Below are 20968 nucleotides of genomic sequence, written 5' to 3'. Positions count from 1 at the left end.
TTAAAGGCATCACTGTCCCAAGTTTAATTCCTCCTAAAAGAAAACAAGAAAAAGAAGAGGAAAAAAAACCCTAAAATGATTATTTTATCTTAATTAAATCATAGTCATTGCTTAAGTTTATATTAAAAGAATAATTCTCAAATGCCAGATTCCCCAGGTTTCTGTTTTTTCATCTTCCACTTCCCCTTTCCATTATCATCATTATTAGTCTGTGGACAAGGACCAGAGTTGGGAAGAAAGATGAACAACAAGGAGGATAAGACCATGAGCATACGGTGGGATAACAAAATGAAATTGCTGCCAAGAATTTCTTGAAATTAATAGCTAAAAATAAGTTTAGGATTGCAGTTCAGAATTCCGCCCCCTTCACCCCCCACATTGGAAGATACAATAAGGAATGAACATATGATATACAAGAGTATTTGGCTAATAAAAGCAGCTTTTCAAAAAAAAAACCAAAAACAAATGACCTTTTTCCTTTTTTCCGACTTTAAAATAAGTTTTGGCAAGTATACTCGTGGGTCATAAGATTCTTTGTACCTTATCTGCAACCACCTTTTTAAGAAATGTGGAAATCCAAAAACTTATAAAAATATATTTCTTGATATTGATAACACATCACTATTTTACCATGAAAAATCTACATTCTAGGTTAATCTAGGCTAATATTCTAACATTTTGAAAGATGAAGGTAAAAAATGTATATCCAGATCCCCTGGTATATTTCCAGGCAGCTAATCAACCGCCTCCTCCATTTGAGCCAGCCTGAGGTTTTGTTTTGTTTTCATTTTCTTGTCTTAACTTTCCCCAGGGTCAGTAACATAGACCTGTATTATTTCATTTGTTCTCATTTGACAACAATGAACATGTAAGAACATCTACTGAGAAAAGGCACGACAGGTAAACTTCCGTCAGACGCAGGTGACTATTTTTTTTAAAGATTTATTTATTTTTAATTTAATTTTATTGTTATGTTAATCACCATACAGTACATTATTAGTTTTGATGTAGTGCTCCCTGATTGTTTGTATATAACACCCAGTGCTCCATGCAATACGTGCCCTCCTTAATACCCGTCACCAGGCTAACCCATCCCCCCACCCTTTTCCCCTATAGAACCCTCAGTTTGTTTCTCAGAGTCCACACCCTCTCATGGTTCGTCTCCCCCTCCGATTTCCCCCCCTTCATTTTTCCCTTCCTTCTCCTAATGTCAGACGCAGGTGACTTTAAATGACACAGATTCCTTGCTCTGCCCAGATGCTTTTCCACCCATGGCCTTGTGCCGATGGCGCCACCTCACCATCCCTCTCACTGCAAGCACCACCTCCCCACAGAGGCCCTTCTGCACCTTCTTTCTTTCTGGGCGCCACCTCACCACTGCTCTAATGCTTTCTCTACCACCTGTTCTGTCATCTTCCTAACCCTCACCCCTAGCTGAAGTGATCTTCACGTTCACTCATTTGAAGGCAGTATTCCCTCCCCCCGAGTGTAAGCCCCGCAAGAACAAGAACACCTCTGTCTTTTCTCTGAAGTGTCCCCAGAACCAAGAGCATGGCTGGCACACAGCATGTGCTCAAATAAATACTCAATAGAAGAATTATGCATGCTTTTTGAGTATTACAAGTATCCTAATCTTTGCTATGGTTCTCTGTTCATGTTAACATAAAATGTACCTGGTCTTTCCTTACATGTCATTGACTTAACAATACTTACATTAAAATACATTAAAATGTGTGGGCATTTTTTAAACCATAAACTTAGTAAAGAAAACCCGAACAAAAAAATAAAAGCTGTATAATTTAAAAGAACGAAGTTTTCAAGATTTGACAAACATAAATAATAAAATATAAATGTATTTAGTTATGGTCTTTCTTATAAATTCTTCATACCACCCATCTACACAGATGGAAATGCTACACAAACTACACTGAAGACTATTTCTGATTATATATATTAAAAGCAGTATGTGGCTGATCACATGCTGACAATCACTAACAGGAGTTCTCTCCTGTATTTCCACTTCAGACTTCCTACAGAACATATTGACTCGGTATCTCATAAGCCCATAACTCTAAGGTGTATCTTGTTTTACTACATGTTAATGCTGACATACACTCAAACACACTTCTATAAACACAATAGTCACATGCACATCAAACCCCATTTAATGAAAAATATCTACACACTTGATACCAAGCTTGGCATTTGAAATGCAGAAATAAAATAAATATTCATAAAATACTTAGTTCTTCATTCTATGGGTTTCATGATTAGTGGGCAAGAGAGATGATAAAGAAAATATCATTCAGGAGAAAAAAGAAAAGCCTGACAGAAATTTCTCTGAGGAGCTGCGGAGGTGAGGGGGAAAGCATCTCATCTCAGCAGAAGCTTCATGGAATGGCTCCAGGAAAAAAGGATGCTTGAGCTGAGATTACAGAATTAATTAAATTAGCTTACTGGAGAACAGAACAAAAGGAAGAGCATATGTAAAGGCCAAGAGGCAAAGACAGCCTGAAAGGAACAGCAGCAGCAAGAGAGCCCGCTTGGCTGGCAGGTAGGTGAGGAGGGGATGAGAAGGGCCTGGAGAGGCAGGTGACGCCATGATCTCATGGAGCACTGTGCAGGCACCGAACGTGTTCCAGCTGGAGTGGAATTTAAGATAGCTGAGAAGAGAGGCAGAGATATCAATGAAGAGGCAATGGTAGCATATCAGAGGAGGAATGATGTGGCCTGGACAAAGGTCAGCAAGATAAAGAGAAGCATATAATGGTGATATTTAGGAGGTAAAACTGTCAAGACGGCCGTCAGAGTAGTTGTGGTGAATGGAAGACTCAAGAATGACTCCCCAGTGGCTCAGCAGATGGCAATACTTCTATCTAAGATATCAAATCCAGAAGGAATCCCAGAACTGAAGCATGTCAAGTTTGGTTCTGGACATCCTGGAATTGGAGATGTCAACAGGCTTCTTTGAGGAGATGTTCTAGGCAATTAGATATATGGGCCTGGAGGGCAGAAGCAGGATTTGGATGGTAACAGAATACAGGTAGCAGCTGAAGATGTGTATGTATAAGATCCCTCTGAGAGGGCTTAAAAGGAGATGAAATGAAACCCTAGAGATACCGGTATGTTGAAATTATCCGAAGACAACAAGGGTGAAGAAGGAAGGGGCGCCTCGGTGGCTCAGTCCATTAAGCATCTGTCTTCGGTTCAGGTCATGATCCCAGGGTCCTGGGATTGAGCCCAGCATCGGGCTCCCTGCTCAGCAGGGAGTCTGCTTCTCCCTCTCCCTCTGCTCTTACCCTTGCTTCTGCTCTCTCTCTCTCTCAAATAAGTAAATAAAATATTTTAAAAATAGGATGAAGAAGGAAGAGCAGGAGCTGGAGACAAGTATGCACAGATCAAAGAAAAAATTTTCAATGTGCCAGGTGTTTGCACATTTGTCTTGGAGATTAAGAATACTTATGACTATTTACATGTACACCTAGTTAGAAAAAGTTAAAAGATGCTGGAAAATGTAAGAAAACTGATGCAAATGAAAATACAAGAAAAGTGATTTCAGTATTAAATCAAGTGAACTCAACATTTTTTTTTTTTAAAGATTTTATTTATTTAACAGAGAGAGAGATAGCGAGAGCTGGAATACAAGCAGGGGGAGTTGGAGAGGGAGAAGCAGGCTTCCTGCCAATCAGGGAGCCCAATGCAAGGCTCGATCCCAGGACCCTGGGATCATGACCTGAGCTGAAGGCAGACGCTTAACGACTGAGCCACCCAGGCACCCAAGTGAACTCAACATTATCTGTTGCCTGAAGAACCCATAACCTTTGTCAGCCAGACATCAAACACCAGGCAGGATCGATCAATCTATAAACTGTGCAGAGGCAAGTAAATGGCTCTTCGACGGAAAAAATCAAGTAGGTTTTCACCTTGCAATATACACCATGTGTATCAGATGAATAATATACAGAAGGAAGTAAGGGTAAAAACCAGGTTATGTTTTAAGTTTTATTACAGTAAAAGGGAATCAGAAGAAGAAAAATTAAGTCTGTTCTCCATGGAATATTTTAATAAGAACCCATGCAAGCACTGTCCTACCAACAGAATGTACAGCTCAGTATGCCCATGAGCTGCAGATAAGGACACAGACAGGAGTACAGGACCCAGAGAGCTGTCTATAGATTATAGGAAATCATCACAAGCAAAGAGAAAATCAACAACTCTGGACCTGAGAAGAAGGACCAGGGTCTCAGCAGTCAGGCTGCTGCTGACCAAATGAGCAACTCTAGAGCCCAGAAAAATCATGGTCTGGAGATGGGCGAGGAAGTTTCCGGACTAAAGAGAGAAAGATGGCCTCCACTCACATCTAAGTCTTATGGTTCTAACTCATACTTCCCTTCACTGAAAAATTTATTACAGAGGCTAGTTCCGTATGTTTGATAACAGATGAAAAATGGTCACTGCAGGCTGAGTTCTCTGGGGATGGACACTGTGGAGTTAGGAGTGCCCTGGTTTACTGGAAAGGAACATCTGTGGAAGGGAAATGAGGAAGTAGGAGTGGGCAGGGAGCCTCAGACCACCATACAGAGCTGAAAGTCTCTGCCAGCTTAGAAGCTCCAGAGCAAAGACAGCACGTTAGAGGGGTCTGGCATGCCCAAAAATGGCTAGGTTCTCGTACCACCACCTTGCTCAGTCACTGGCTGGGGATGAGAAGAGGAGACACATCTCTCTGTCACAATAATCTTCCAATGATTAATTAGAATATTTTCATCATATTAAGAGGCTGAAGTACTAAGAGCAGTGCACCTTACTCCAGGGACAGCGTCTCTGCTGGCATAGTTTCTTGTCAATGGGCTGCTGTCTCACATTGACTAAAGCCTAGGCCTGTTGAGTCCTTCTGGTCCTTTTTCTGCCTCCTTCCTTGCAGTTCACTCTTCCTGAGTGAATGGCACAGCAGTGACTCAGTATCCTACTTTTTCATGCATTCTCCACCAAGGGCACTGGGTGCCCCAGCTGGGCATTCCAGGATCATCTTTTGATCTCATCCTGCCATTTGATTTTAAAACATCGTATAGAAGATGCTGAAAGAATTACTCCACAGATTCAGGATAGATCTTATATTGGACTAGATGAATGCTTGGCATGCCCACTGTTCTTCAGAGCTTTACTTTAGTAAGGAAACCAATTTAGCACTGAATCATGCTTCTCAGCTTTCCAAAATACTTATCTGTCTCCTTGATTTGGGTTTATTTTCTTAATGTGCAATAGAGAAAAAAGTCTTTTTAATATAAAGAAAACTAAAGAACACAGCAAGATGACGTGTATCTAGACACGTGGATACTGTCAGTCGCCACTAGTAGTCTCCAACTTGTTTAGAGATCAGGCCTATCATCATCACCATTTCTGGATAAAAGTTTTCAGATTTATAAAATGGATGGACTTTAAAGACACTCAAAAATAAACTCAAAAAGGTTTGGATATGAAACACCATGCCCAAAGTCTGAGTTACTAAAAACATTCCCAAATGGACAGAATCTTACACAACAATTCAAAGGTTGAAACATTACCCACACTGATGCTTCTTTTTGGACCCAAATATTGCAAGGACCATTTTTTTATGCGTTAAAGTCTCTGAAGTCAATAAAAATAAAGCCCCACACGACCATCTGTGTCTAAATGCTAAGCCTGTCCCTCAGAAAGTCCCAGATGAAGCCTACCTTTGTTGAGGCAAATATATTATGGCATTTCTACTGCAGCCGATATTCTAAGCTACACTACTGTGAATGCCACATAAACTATTGACATCTTGTTTGTAGTTTCACTGGAGAGTAAAATAAAAAAAAATTTTCAAGAAAGCCACACACTGTGAATAAATATTACTTTTCGGAAAAACACATGGCTCTATTTAATGCTCAGTGCTCAGCTGCATCTATATGGTAATCCATTATAGCACACTTGAAATCAAAATTAGGTATTACTACTGATCATCACATCAGGGAATCTGTCATTCTTTTAACTGATTATCCATAGTTCTTTTTTCTTCAGAACCTACTGCATGACCAGGAATAATGCGAAATGTAAGCTCGAGTTTATACAAGATGCTATAGTGTACTTTAAAACTGCTGATCTTTGTTTAATTTGTGTGGGAAACATTTTTTTCCCAAATTATTACCAGATGATTGCAACATATCCCAGTAGATTCATACTTGATTTCAATTCCACTTAAAAGGTAGGACGATGAAGAATGGGGACAAGATTACATCCTAACTCATGTGAGGTAATCTACCAAAACAATGGCCAACTAAACTTGTTATGTCCAGAAATAGGGAGCACGGGGTGCAACTCTCCCTGAAATTAGCCATATGACACAGGGTGCAAGGTAAAGGAAGTGCTGACTATGGAAAAAATAGGGAGTTTGGTTTAAAAGAACATTAAGTCTTAGTTACTTGACTTTTTGAGTAATAAAAGGTCAGAAAACTTCTGACAACACGGCAGCTGGGTTTAAAGAAAACACCATGAGTACGCAGGCCACAAGGACAGTCTGGTTTCAGGCTAATAGTCTTTTTCTCTGCAACATTAAGCTCTAGAAGACTGTGTGGTCAATGGCTCACTGTAGGCCAAGTCAAATAGAATGGGCACCAGAATACCACCCATATGGAGAACAGAAGTCCCAAAGTAGACCAGGTGCTTATGTAAGAATCAGTACATGATAAAGATAGCTACAGTAAACTATAGCTATTTTAAAAAGCAAACAAAATTCAGAATTTTGAAGAAAAACAAGATTATAATTCAGAAAATATATAGCCAGATTTATATGTCTGAAGTTAAAAGAAAGATATTCTAGAGCTGGAAGTATACCAGCCACATATCTCCCTTCCTCAACATACTCAGCAAATTCACATTCCAGTAAACACAGAGATTAAACAATTCAAAAACAAAGGTGCAGGGGTATAAACACTGTGATAGTGAGCTATATTTATATAATAGGAGTTAATATGGTTATGAAAACTAGAGTAAATCCTCAAAATTATTAACCTAAGAGAAATAACATTCTAAAAATATTATAATAAAACAATCTGGAAATAAAATACTTAAAATAGCTGAGAAGTGAGAAGTACAAAAAATATATGGTATTAAAGTAAAAGCATGGGGCTATCATCAAGTACTGCTTTACTCTTGCTATGCCTAATTAGAAGAAAAAAGTTTTGAAAAGTATTTTGCTAATTTAAAGACAATTATTAATAGCACAAATGATCATAGGGGAATGGAAGGAAAAGTGAATGGAAAGAAATCAGAGAAGGAGATAAACCATGAGAGACTCTTGACTCTGGGAAACAAACTGAGGGTTGTGGAAAGGAAGGTCCTGGGGGAATGGGGTAACTGAGTGATGGGCATTACGGAGGGCACGTGATGTGATGAACACTGGGTGCTATAAACAACTAATGAATCATTGAACACTACATAAAAAACTAATGATGTACTATATGTTGACTAACTGAATTTAAATTAAAAATAAATAAATAAATTTGTATTCTAAAAAATACTAATAAAGATAATTATTGGAAGGATAGAAAATAGAAAGTATATTTTCCAAATCACAAAGTATATTCCATAAAGTGAAAGTGACCTCTCCCTCAAAAAACAAAAGTAGAAGAAAAACCAAAAATGTTGATTATCACACACAAAAAATCATAAATACAAATAGGTTAAATTCCTCTACCAAAGACCAAGTCAGTCAGAACTGGCTTTCAAAGGCAGAAAGATTAATAATAAAGTACAGAAAATGACATTTCAGGCGTGCATGGGCACAAACACACAGCGAAGTAGTATTAATATCAAGTGAAAAGGTTTTAAGGGGGACAAGGGAATCATTTCAAATAGATTAAAAATGTAATTCACAATTTAGTGATAATATGAACCTTTAGGCAACCAATAACATAGCATGAAAATAAAACAAAAAAGTACATGAAAATAAAAGAAATGCAGTTAACTGAGGGGAAATACATTTATCATAGGAGGTTTTAATACACTTTATCTTTGACAGATAAAAGAGGCCATACAGTACAATACAACATCTTTGAATATAGTTAAGAATGGTTTAATATATATGTAGAGAGACAAAATTTCACTTCACATAATCTAATATTAATGAAAATTTACCAAAAGTTATTTTTCTAAGCCATGTGAATAAACCCTCAAAGTAGGAGCTGCACAAGTCACAAGTAAACTCAGTGCACTGCACGTCCACCTTTGAGAGTTTAAACTAAAAAAAATTGCAAGTTCTTGAGGGACTTTGTTCTTGTGAGCAACAATCAAGTTAAAAAAAAAACACCCATAATTACAGACTAAAGATTATCAACAATGTGAACATGCTGTAGAACAAAAATCGGTCAAAGCTGAAAAAGAGGCAAATCTGTAGAGTTTAATTTTCTATAATACCAGAATGAAATAAACAAAAATAAGTTTAAACTCAAAAAGTTTATAGAAGGTGATTTAAGGAAGAAATCAATATAAAAGAAAAGAAAAACAAATTTCATAACAACAAAAGCATCTCTAAGTACTGCAAATCACTAAGCTATAGATGGGGATTTGAATTGGTAGTAGTGTAAGTAATTAAAACAAATTTCCTTTAAATCAACTGTTTATTTGACTCATTAGTAAGTATTCTTAAGTGTCCCTTTTGTGCCAGGTACCATGTGAGGGATCAGAGATAAAGTGACATAGGACACTGTTCCTGCTCTAAAAATGATAGCCCTAAGGGGGAAAGGCAAGAACATCAGAGATGTCAGTACATGCACAAGGAAGTGAGCAGAGACAAGGTACACTTCCAAAGGGAGATCACCTTTGAACTGAATCCTGAAGAATACACAGGAGTAAGCCAGGCAGCAGAGGACATTTTAGGCAGACTAAGCAGTAGCAGGGAAAAAACAAAAACCAAAAACCCTGCTGCTTCATTGCCAGTAGGAGCAAAAGTAAGGTGGGTGACAAGGGATGGAGAGGCAGGCAGAGGCCAGATCAGGAAGGGCCTTGAACATCTTGGCAGGGAGTTCAGTCTTCATCTTAAAGGCCAAAGGAATCAGAATTACATTATACAAAGAGCAATCCAGGTGGGTGAGGGAGACAGAAGGGGCAGAAGATCACAGACCAAAAGACTAGTTATCAGGATACTCCAGTAGGAGGGAAGACTGAAGCTCTGAACAAAGGCTAAGGTTGTGGGAAAAAGAGGGTATTCAAGAGCACCAGCATGAGATGTACAGAACCATGGAGTGGAGAAAAGTACTATCAATATCGATCAAAAGAGACAGATACAAATAGGAAACCATTTTCATTATATTAAAAATGCAATATTCAGGGGCGCCTGGGTGGCTCAGTTGGTTAAGCGACTGCCTTCGGCTCAGGTCATGATCCTGGAGTCCCTGGATCGAGTCCCGCATCGGGCTCCCTGCTCGGCAGGGAGTCTGCTTCTTCCTCTGACCCTCCCCCCTCTCATGTGCTCTCTCTCATTCTCTCTCTCTCAAATAAATAAATAAAATCTTTTAAAAAAATGCAATATTCAAAAACATGGAAGTGTAGGCACTTAATAGACTGTAAGAGGTTATTTTTTCACTTTGCTTGAGATCATGCAAAGGTCTAATATCTTTTTAACGAAAATCAAATTTCACTAGACTCTTTATTTTTAATGAGCAACTATCCAGAGACCTTCACAAATCCCCAAATTAGTAGCATATAATTCTACCCCCAATATATAGTTTTGCTCTGAATAAAGCACTCACTAAAACAAATTCAAGAAGAGTCTTCTTTTCACACGAGGATCTTACATGGGAAATCTCAGTCATAAGCAAACATGCCATACTTTTCTTCATTTCATACAAGCTTCTATTTTCTGGCTAAAAACTGTATTTTTCAGATCTTTTCAATTTTGGTACCAGCACAACCAGTTAGCAGTCTTTTCTGTGCCATTTTTTTACAAAATACAAAAATATCACTTCCAGAGAGTTTCCAGGTAAGTAATGAGTAGAGAATTAACAAAGCCTCAGTGAGATGCCACCTTGTGGTTCTCACCATCCCAGAAACTTAAGAGGATTTAAATGCTTGCCTCAACACAATTAGAAAGTGTCGCAGAGGGGTGCCTGGGTGGCTCAGTCAGTTAAGCATCTGCCTTCGATTCAGGTCATGATCCCAGGGTCCTGGGATCAAGCACCACATGGGGCTCCCTGCTCGGCTGAGAGCCTGCTTCTCCCTCTGCCTCTCCCCCTCCCTTTGTCTCTCCATCTGCCTCATGCGCTTTCTCTCTCTCTCAAATAAATAAGTAAAATCTTACCAAAAAAAATTAGAAAAGGAGCAGACAGTGTCACAGACCTGCAATCGCCTCAAGACTGGCCACTCTGCCAAATTCACTCAGTGAATGCCCAAGGTCTGCAAGAACAGCTGGTGCACTGCATGCAGACTTCAAGCCAGACTCTCATTCCAACCTGGCCAGTGTCACAAGCACATCAAACACTAGGTGTCACTCTGTAACAGGCACCACACTACACATCCAAACAAAACAAGCCATCGAAAATTCATAGCATATGTTTGTACAACTCTCTCCTGGATTTATAAAAAAGAAACCAACTCATCCAAATCGTGTTAACACACTAATTCAAATCAATTTAAAGGGAGAGAAAAAAATTCTTTACATATCTTCTGCTCTTCTACCAATAAATACAACATGCTATTGTGAATTTTCCATATATTTAGCCCTGATGCCGTTTCTACCATCTGCCCCTTAAAGGGTTCTTGGAAGCGTTTGCTAGTGCTGCCTTCCAGGGGACCTGTTCTGAGGGTGTCAGTTACCAACGAGTCAAGCAGCACACTACGTGAGAGAGGCTGGCACGCCAGGAAGCTCAGGGCATCTGGGCTGCAACAGATAATCACCAGAATGTAATTTCAGACTTCCACAAACATGTCTCCAGTTTCCCTTCCCCCAAGGTGAATTGAGTAATTCAGTATATCCTATTGGGTCAATCCCAAGTTTCTCACCTGTAAGTTTCAAGGCATAAAGAAAACTGTAGACTTAAATATTAAATTTTCAAGTTAAAACATCCATTGAAAATGGCTCCTTTCAACTTAGACATTTGTAGTTCAATTCAAATTATTAACATGCTGTAATAAGATAATCAAATTTTAACCTCAAGCAATGCATTTAAAGAATCCCCAGGAAGGACTGGATGTTTATATTTTGTTTCCATCTTCCCATTTGCAGAGATCATAAACATTTCATGATTCAAAGCAGACAGCAGTATAACCACAGGCTATAGAAATGAAAGGCTTGGGGCCTATGTTTTATTATTCCCCCAGTATCCATTATAGGGCACAGAACGGAGGAGTGATTTCTGAGTTAACTCACCACCACAAGGCACATGTGAGACAAATGAGAAAGGGCACGACTAGCCATCCGGGCCTCTACTGTGATCCCTGCACAGGGGCCTCAAGGATTATCATGGAGCAGATCACACTATACCATAACAATACTGCTATCATCTGGAGTTGTTCCCAATCAAGGGCTCAACATTAATAAGCACAAGTATGACTAATGCTATGAAGCCAGAACAATTACATACATACCTCTCTTATCATTTAAAATACATGTAACACATTGGGCACCTGGGTGGCTCAGTTGGTTAGGCGATTGCCTTCGGCTCGGGTCGTGATCCTGGAGTCCCGGGGTCGAGTCCCGCATCGGGCTCCCTGCTCAGCGGGGAGTCAGCCTCTCCCTCTGACCCTCCCCCCTCTCATGTGCTCTCTCTCTCCTCTCATCCTCTCTCTCAAATAAATAAATAAAATCTTAAAATAAAATAAAATAAAATAAAATAAAATAATAAAATACATATAACACATTAAAATATACCCCTCATGTCATAAAAAAGTGACCTAGGGGCGCCTGGGTGGCTCAGTCGGTTAAGCGGCTGCCTTCGGCTCAGGTCATGATCCCAGGGTCCTGGGATCGAGCCCCGCATCGGGCTCCCTGCTCAGTGGGGAGCCTGCTTCTCCCTCTCCCTCTGCCTGCCTCTCTGCCTACTTGTTCTCTCTCTCTGTCAAATAAATAAATAAAAAATCTTAAAAAAAAAAAAAAAGTGACCTAACATTCTGGTCAGGACAACCAGTGGCACTTATTTTGCTCACCAACTGGAATTCAGGACAGCTTTGGGGATTAGAGATGGGTGTCTCTACTGGCTCAGTTCTTTTTAAAATGTTCTCCATGGAATGTGAACTAACACTAGGTTTGTTTTGTTGTTTGTTTTTTTTCCCAATTGCAATCAGTCATTTAGAATTATTGCAGTGACCCAGGTGCTGCATTTAAAGTTGGCATCATTCTTTTAAAAGAAAAAAAAATCCATGGAAACATCGAAATATTTGAAATCCTCAATAAGAACTTAAATTCCAAGGATTTAAGAAGAATCTGTTTTTCTTGTTCATTTTATTTGTTCTTGTCCCTCCTCCACTCAATAACAGTAAAGTGGTCCTTGTGGAAAAAAGAATAAAAAGCAATAACAACATGAGAGGTTTGTGGAAAGAAGTCCTTCACTCAGCATGAGAAGGAGGGAGTAGCGTGGAAGTATGTTTGCACACTGGACCGTCTGAAATAAGTCATAACAAATAAAGCAAAGGAAAGCAGGGGCTGTGGAAACCAGTTAATTGCAAAACTACAATTCTGCTGTCTTGCTATGTGGTATTTGCTCGTAAGAAAAGGTGTCAGCCGTTATATAAAGAAAGCAAAAGGATTGTGACTTAATCCTGCTGGATACCTGCCCTGAATGTGCTGGTCTGTCTATGATTCAGTCTAAGCTTTTCCACTGAACCCCTGCAGGAGCTTCGGATTCATTTTCATCTGCAAAGAGTTATAAAAGATATGCAGTTCCACCAAAGGAAGAAGAAAGAAGGTGGGGGAAGGAAAATGAGGTGGGGGGAGGCTGGGGGGGGAGAAATGGAAACAAACATCTCAGAATTATTTGCAATCCTATTATATTCATAATTCTAGTTTTTCTTCAGGAAATTTCTCTGTTATTAATATCTGAGGTAGGATGATGCTATTAAGTGTGAAAAGTTATAATTTCCATCTATATTGGAAAAAATATCAAAACTCAAATTACTGACAGCAAATACAAAGCAACTGTACAGAGAGTGAAAACCAGCCATTCATTTCACCTTCTTTTGCACAACTCCGGGCACTGCACTGGATCCAGTTATGTTACTATTATCAGAAAAGCTAGTAAAAATCCTTTCCCCCTATTTTGAGGAAAAGAATTAGAGGCTAAACCCGCTATCTATATAAGCTCACTTGGAGCAATAAAGAACAAGAGAACCAGTGTTGAATTCCATTAAAGTAAGACAGCTTCCACTACAGCCCTGGATTCACTGCCGGTCCATTATGACTCCCAAACTAACTACACCCAGCAAGAATCTGTATGCACGAGTCCTGCCTCCAATCCAGCATTACCTCCACACCACAGAGAGGGAAAGAAGATGGTAGGTTGGAGGCCTACAGTAAATGTCAAACAACCAACTTCATCTTCAATAGTAAAGGAGAAACAAACACTAGTGACCATAGTTTATTCCCCTTCCTCTGTGTGCCCCTGAAGAAGCCCCCAGACCATCGGCACTCTCTGGGTGGCTCACCTGCTGCAGTTTGCCCCTAGCACCCAGGCCTCTCCGACCTGAATCTCCCCCACCGAAACAAGGCAGGAGGAGAAACAGCATACATCTTCCTGAAATGACACTCGAAGTGTTTTCTTTATCTTGGGGTGAGCGAGTGAGTGCAGGGAAGATGGGAACTGTGACAGGGAGATGAAGTACTACTTAATTTGACCCTTATTTAAAGTATCATTTTCATCCTAAAACAAGCATGAAAAGCGTAGAATGAATTTGTGTGCGGCTTTTCAATTTTATGTTTGCATAGGCCACTTTGGAACCATGCTTCCCCCCAGCCAAGGGCACTTTGGTAACAAAGCCTGAGAAGCCCAGGGAAACCATGTCAGTAAAACCCTAAACCTTAAGACCCCTGCCCTACGAGGACACAAACATGCTGAGGATTTAACCAAGTGTTTAGCAAAGAGAAATAAGGTAACAAGTCTCTGCTGATAGACTATTGAGCTTCTCTGTCCAATGAGTAGCTACTAGGCACATGAGGCTATTTAATTTTAAAATTTAAATCAAATGAAATTACTTAAAATTAAAACTTCAGTCACAACAGCCACATTTCAAGCACTGAACAGCCCACGTGGCTAGTGGTTACCTAACTGGATAGCACCAACACAGAACATTCCCATCATTGCAGAGAGTTCTATTGAACAGAGCTGCCCTAGACAAAAAGCAACTGAGATGTTTAGATCTGCAAAGGTTAGTCAGAGTCAAGTCGATTTAGTATTTAAAACTAAACAGAAGCATAAAATTAAATTTCATGCTAAAAGACTTGCCTGTGAACTTCCTGATTTGTAGTGTCATGGGTTGGTAGAGCTTCAAGAGACCTCAGGGCTATATAGTCCCACTCCTTCACATTACAGACATGGAAGCCAAGGTAAAGAAAGGGCAAGTACCCACCTCAAGGCCACACAACTCAGCAGGATCAATGCCTGATCTAAAGCTACCTTCTTCCTATTTCTTTTATCCAGAGTTTTAGGTGAGGAAGGAAAATGTTAACATAAAAATAACAACCCCATGGGAGATAAGATGAGAATTTAAGAGGCTTTAATCTCACAATAAATATAAACAGGTGTAAATCACTGCGGGGGGAGGAGGGGGGCTACAAAGGATTATACGTAATGGTTGCTGGCCTCAGGAACTTTACAGTCTCATTAGGAAGCTAAGGTACAGCCACCTTCAGGGAAAACTAAGAATATCCAGCTATAATGAAATGGTAACACGGGAGTGTATTATACAAGTTCACAGAAAAAAATGGACACCTCTAGCTGGAGTTGTCAGAAGAAATCAATGGGTCTGAACAGAGCCGGAAAGTATGGGCCAGAGGATGAGGAGAGCAAAGGGCAGTCCCCGAAAAAAGAATTGCATAAACCAAGAGGCAGAAAAAAAGAGGTAAAGGGGCAGTAAGCAAAGCAGTGTGTGTGTGAGAGAGCACTTCCACAGAACAACACCCCCAACAACATATGGAAGAAAAACACGCAGGGACCCTGCGGGGGCTCATGTTAGCCCAGCTCAGGCCACACTATAAGAACTATAAAGAACTGGGCGCCTGGGTGGCTCAGTTGGTTAAGCGACTGCCTTCGGCTCAGGTCATGATCCCGGAGTCCCGGGACTGAGTCCCACATCGGGCTCCCTGCTCGGCAGGGAGTCTGCTTCTCCCTCTAACCCTACCCCATCTTGCGCTCTCTCTCTCACTCTCTCTCTCTCTCTCAAATAAATAAATAAATAAAATCTTTATAAAAAAAAAAGAACTATAAAGAACCTGTGCAGGTCTCTAGGAAGGAAAAAACAGGGCTTATTTAATCTGGTGGGGTAATTTGGATAAATCTAAAACTAAGGAATCTAGAAGTCAAATGTCCTATATATCTGTGATGTCTAACTCTGTGATCTTTGAAAAATAGATGAATGAGTAGCATTCGGAGGTCAGAACATGTGTAAGCCTTGAAATTAAACCTCTTCTGTTAATGTATATTTTAACTGGGGTGAGGGGGTGGGGTAAAGGAAATGCCTTGCTATCAAATTCTAGAATTTCCTTAAGCATAAATGAGTAACTCCAAACGACTGCATTTCTGTGCCAAAGGGAAATGGCATATGACATGGCAGACAGCTTGAAACAACATCTCTGTATTAACTATATGCTCTCATTTTCTGCATTCTTGATGCTCTAACATCTGGGATCTTGCTGACCTCAGAGAGACTGCCCCTCCCAGGGTTAGCCAAGTCGTACACACAGTACCTGCTAACATGCCTTTGACAGGCAAACCAACCAAACCAAAATCCATTCCCACAACCACCTTCTTTTATGGGCTCTCAGACTTGGGATACTATCCTCCTGCTCAAATCACCTGGGGACTAGGTATTAGACCATTAGGGGCCCCCTCTACAGCCCAGAGCCTGCCAAAATTATTCAAACTATCCAATCCTAAACCTGCTTAACTTGCTTGCCTTGCCTTGCCCATTCCTTCCCTCAAAAGCCACAATGAAGACTCCCACCCTCCGTTCCCCTCTCTCTGCTTGCTCTCTGTGTGCTCTCTGGTTCTCTCTTCATAGCCCTGGTGGCAGGCCATGCCTCCTGTTCCTATCATACTCCTTTGAGTACAATAAATATTTCTTCCTTTATGGCAACCACTGTCATGTCTGTGTGCCTGTCTTACCACACCTGATTAAAACAAATCCCATGTACCATTAAAACAACCTCTTAACTACCGAATATAGAAGGTTCTCAAAGTTATTTGACCTTGAAGTCCATTCACCAGGTGCCTTACATTTCTACACCAGCCCTCCTTTTCCCCTGTGTAGGTAGCTACCTCAAGGGCTGCCACCAAAGTGTCCCTTCTACAAAGGGCCATTCAGAATTTTCTGTGACTCAGAAGGTCATTACTGGAGCTCTGGCCTAAGTCCATTGTTACCTGTGGATGCTTCCGTTAGTATGAAATGTAAAGTATGCTCAATGAGGGCAGGGGGTTCTGTCTGACTTGCCCACTACCGTATCTCCAGCACCTGGAAATGTGCCTGAAACACGTAGCTGGCATCCAATAAATGTGTGTAATAAATGAATGAACTATACAAGAATAGATACATATTGGTAGACGTGGCCTATGGAATATAGCTTTAAAAGCAGGAGAGTATTGAGACTCCTACATGGTAGGTGGCATGGCACTGAGTTAAGAAAATGGGTTCTACAATGAGACCAGAGGTTAAGTCTCTATCTACCATTTGATAGATGTGCAATCTTGGACAAGTCACTTATAATAACAAAGACCCCAGTCTTCCACTGATAAAAACTGGGAAGGCAGAATCCACTTCAGAAGGAAAGGATGACACAGGATGGCCATGTACAACACTTATACTGTGGTCAAGATGGCAATGTAAATTCATCTTATGGGGTCCCACACCATCATCCCCCACTGCCACTTGAAACACATGGCAATGATAGATTAAATATATTTTTAAAAGAAGAGTAAAATTAACAAGTGAACCTCAGTAAAAAAAAAAAAAAAATGTGACAAACATCCCCATGAAGCAGCAACCAAAGTGATGCACAGATTTGCAGCCAGAGGCAAAGGTGTCTGGAGGTCAACCTCAATGAGTACAAGTGCTCCTGCTGGAGATAAAGGCAGACAGAAAGGCCTGCTTGCTGCCTGAAACCGCAACTTCAGCGGGGTTGGCAGCTTGATTGCACACCACTTGCTTCATCAGAGCACTGTTAAGGTCTCCAGTTGCTCATTCCATCTAAACACTACTGCCTCCTTTTGCAAAGGATCCCTTCCAAATCGCCCCACTTACAGAGACAGGCAGCAGGTCTCCCGATATACTCTCCTTCCAACCCTTCCTCACTCTCTCATCTCTCTGCTTTCTTCCAATCCACTTTTTATTTATAGGCTATCTTTACACGATATCCCTTCTGTGATTTAACGTGTCTTAATAATTTTACCTCTTATAAAGGAAGCCTTCCCCAATTATTTACACCTTGATAAGTATTTACCTCTGAATCCTCATAAGCCACCTCTTTATATGGCACTAACTTACAGAAAATAGCAACGAAGTTACTTAATTTTCAAAATGAACCATACAAATTACAACCTACCTTCTAAAGCCAGAGACAGAAAGAGAACATAAGCATAAACAAAAGTAATGCTGGTTCATTATTCATTCATATTTACTATGCAAAATGAAAGTTTTATGAAGCTTTGAATAATACATATTTGTTCTATTATATAGGCAACTAATCCTCTGTAGATGGTACTGTATCTGTACAGTAACACTCTCCCTAATCTAGAATTTCTGGACACGAGGAGAGGGTATTAAAATCTCTGCTGCGGGAGGTATAGGACTACAGTTTCTGTCTCTGACAGGCTTTCCTGCTACAGGACAAGACTTGCAATTAGTGACAGCAAAGATAATTCTCAAAACATTTCTGGGCTTTAGAGGACATTGGGAAACTAACAAAGGACTTAAAAAATGGTAGGAAAGGAAGTAAGAAGAAGGAAGTGGCCAAAACCTGATCTGCAAGCAACAAGCTCAAGAGAAACAATTCAGGGTGCCAGAGAACTAACACCAATTTCACTGCAGGCTCTCTAGATCTAGATGTCTGTGCCCTCCAGACCCCAGCTCTCACCACATGGTACGTTTGAGGAACTGAACCTGAGATTCCCTTAATAAACCAGAACCTTCAAATGGAGCCAAAGTGGTTCCAACCAAAAACACTCCCAGCCTCCTGGCAAAGAAAGACAAACCCTCCAGAAAAACACAGGAATTGAAACAGATTAAATCTATGTTCAATTAAATCTGGTCTCAAAATCCCACCACAAATCATGCAAGAAAAGAAGCCATTGTGAGAGACAGCAGATTTAGGCAAACTGAAGACTTTACCTAGATACTGGAATGATCAGATATAGAATATGAAATATTACATGTTAAATGTTTAAGAACACAAAAGAGGTCTAAAAATGAAAAAGGATCAAGAGCCTATTAAAAGCAACAGGCCAAATATGAACATTGAATTTAAGGAAGTTAAAACATGAAATAAAAATTATTGAGATGTAAAACACAACAGAATGGTTGAGCAGCAGATGAGCCCCAAATGAAGGAGTTCACGCACTGCACAGAAGAACTGAAGACATTCCCCAGAATGCAACACAAGGATGCAGGGGAAGAGGACGAAAGCCAGCTTGAGAGACATGGAGAACAGATCAAGGTTTAAGTAAGAATCCTGGGAAGTACACCAGAAGGACAGAAAGGAGTCAACATTTGAGAAGATAGCAGCTGAGCTTTTTACAGAAATGACAGAGGATTTAAATCCAGAAATACAGGAAATGCATAGATACCAAGCAAGACAAGAAATCTTCAACTAGACATTTTGTGGTGAAGCTACAGAACACCAAAGACTAAGAAAAAGATTTTAAAAGAAGCCAGAGAGAAAAGGCATTTAAAGGAACAATTAGAGGGGGAACGGAGTTTAAAGCTGCTGCAGTGGTAAGGAGAAGCTAGTAAAACGGTACCCGTAAAGGGTGACACAAGTATTTTATTGCGACTACTGCTAATACAATGTCTAATATACATAACAACTGAAGACAAGGAAGATTAATCCGGAGCAGAGAAAACTGAAAGAATTATGACCCTCAAAAGAAGAGTTACGCCAAAAAATTTTAAAACTCTGGTGATCAAAAATTCTTAGAATTCCTAAAATTCTTAGAAAAATATATAATTTACCAAATCTGAATCAAGAAAAAAAGAAAACCTGAATAATCCTAAAATAATCCTAAAATGATTAAAGAAATTGAATGAGTTATTAAAATCTTCCAATTAAAAACAAAAAATAAAGGACCAGTTTCAGAAGGTTTTTACAGGAAAAGGCTAAAAAACATTCTAGGAACAGATCATTCCAATCTTATGCAAACTGTTTTATAAAATAGAAAAAGAAATACTTGACACCAGGTTCTACAACCTTGATATCAGGATCATTCAGAAACAATGTGAGGAAGGGAAATTTAGGCCAACCTCAGATGTGAACATAGATCCAAAAATGCAAAGTATTAGCCTCCAAAATTCAGAACTACAATTCACCACATTTATATTCATGAAGAATCATCACATGGTTATCTCAGTTAATAAAGAAAAAAAATATATTTGGAAACTTCAAAACCTATCTATGACTTTTTATAAATCTTACCAAACTAGAAATAGAAGCAAACTTAATCTGATAAAGTGTATCTACTGAAAATTTACAGAAAACTTCATTAATAAAACATCAGGAGGCCGGGGAAGCCCTGAATGATGAAACATTAACAGAACTCTTTAAATCAGAAACAGGATGACCATCTTTGTTGTGTCTGTTTATCCATGTACTGGAGGGCTGGGCCAGCACTGTAAGACAAGAAAACAGACTAACTGGCAAGCTTGTCATTATTAACAGACAATCTGACTGTCCACCAAGGAAACAAAAAAAAATCTGTAGACAAAATTTGGAATTAAATAAATCATACATATTCACTTAATCCAGCAGTGGGGATGGAATGAATGAACTTGAGCTAAATTCACATAGATAAATCTCAGAAATACCGTTGAATGTAAACAGCAAGCCACAGATGATTATGTACCATCTGAGACCATTTTTATTATACTCAAAACCAAACAAAACTGCATTGTTTAGGGATTGAATATTTGTGGTAAAAACCATTTTTAAAAAAGAAGGGTAATAGCATAATGCAGAGGAGTGACTGCCTTCAGAGGAGAAAAAGAACAGGATCAAGGAGAAGCACCCAGGTAACTTCTAGTTCTTAAAATGAAGGAGGGGAGTGGGTGTCAAGAGAATGGACTTTAGCACTATGCTTCAAAACTTGCATATATATTATAGGTTCTTTAGTAAATGTATCAACTGCTACATAAATAAGATAATTTAAATTAATGGGATAGTTCAAGCAAATAATGGTTAGTAGATACATATTTAAGTGACAGGCTTAATTAAAGCTCATGTTAAAGACAGCTCCTCTGTAGAATTTCATTCAAGGAGGGTTACCACAGGAAACACAATAACCACCATAAAATATACAGTAAATCAATGCTCTTACTCTGGGGAAGGAGTACAGTCCTCAAAGGAGAGAAAGGGGAACCACAGTCACTGAGTGCCAGCCATGAGCCAGGTACTGGGCAGGAGGTCTTCAGATCTGTTTTATTCCACAAACCCAAAAAGTCCATGGAGAGCCTTCTCCCCTGGCCTCTCCCTCCAGCCAGCTCCGCAACAAATATACATTAGGCCTTCCCTTTACAGTCATAAAGTTGATCTCACACCAAC

General features: G+C 39.7%; 1 protein-coding gene across 12 annotated transcripts in view; it reads right to left on the bottom strand.

The window, feature by feature from the left end:
• Positions 1 to 20968, bottom strand: part of RALGAPA2 (Ral GTPase activating protein catalytic subunit alpha 2) — a 327287-nt gene that overhangs the window by 273396 nt on the left and 32923 nt on the right. The window lies entirely within an intron of this gene.

Source organism: Mirounga angustirostris, unplaced genomic scaffold (assembly GCF_029215605.1).
Source record: "Mirounga angustirostris isolate CCGP_5_RB_7025 unplaced genomic scaffold, mMirAng1.0.hap1 SCAF_10, whole genome shotgun sequence".
In the NCBI taxonomy this organism is placed as follows: domain Eukaryota; kingdom Metazoa; phylum Chordata; class Mammalia; order Carnivora; family Phocidae; genus Mirounga; species Mirounga angustirostris.
The sequence above is the reverse complement of the archived record's forward strand: the minus strand, read 5'-3'. Positions and strand labels throughout refer to the sequence as shown.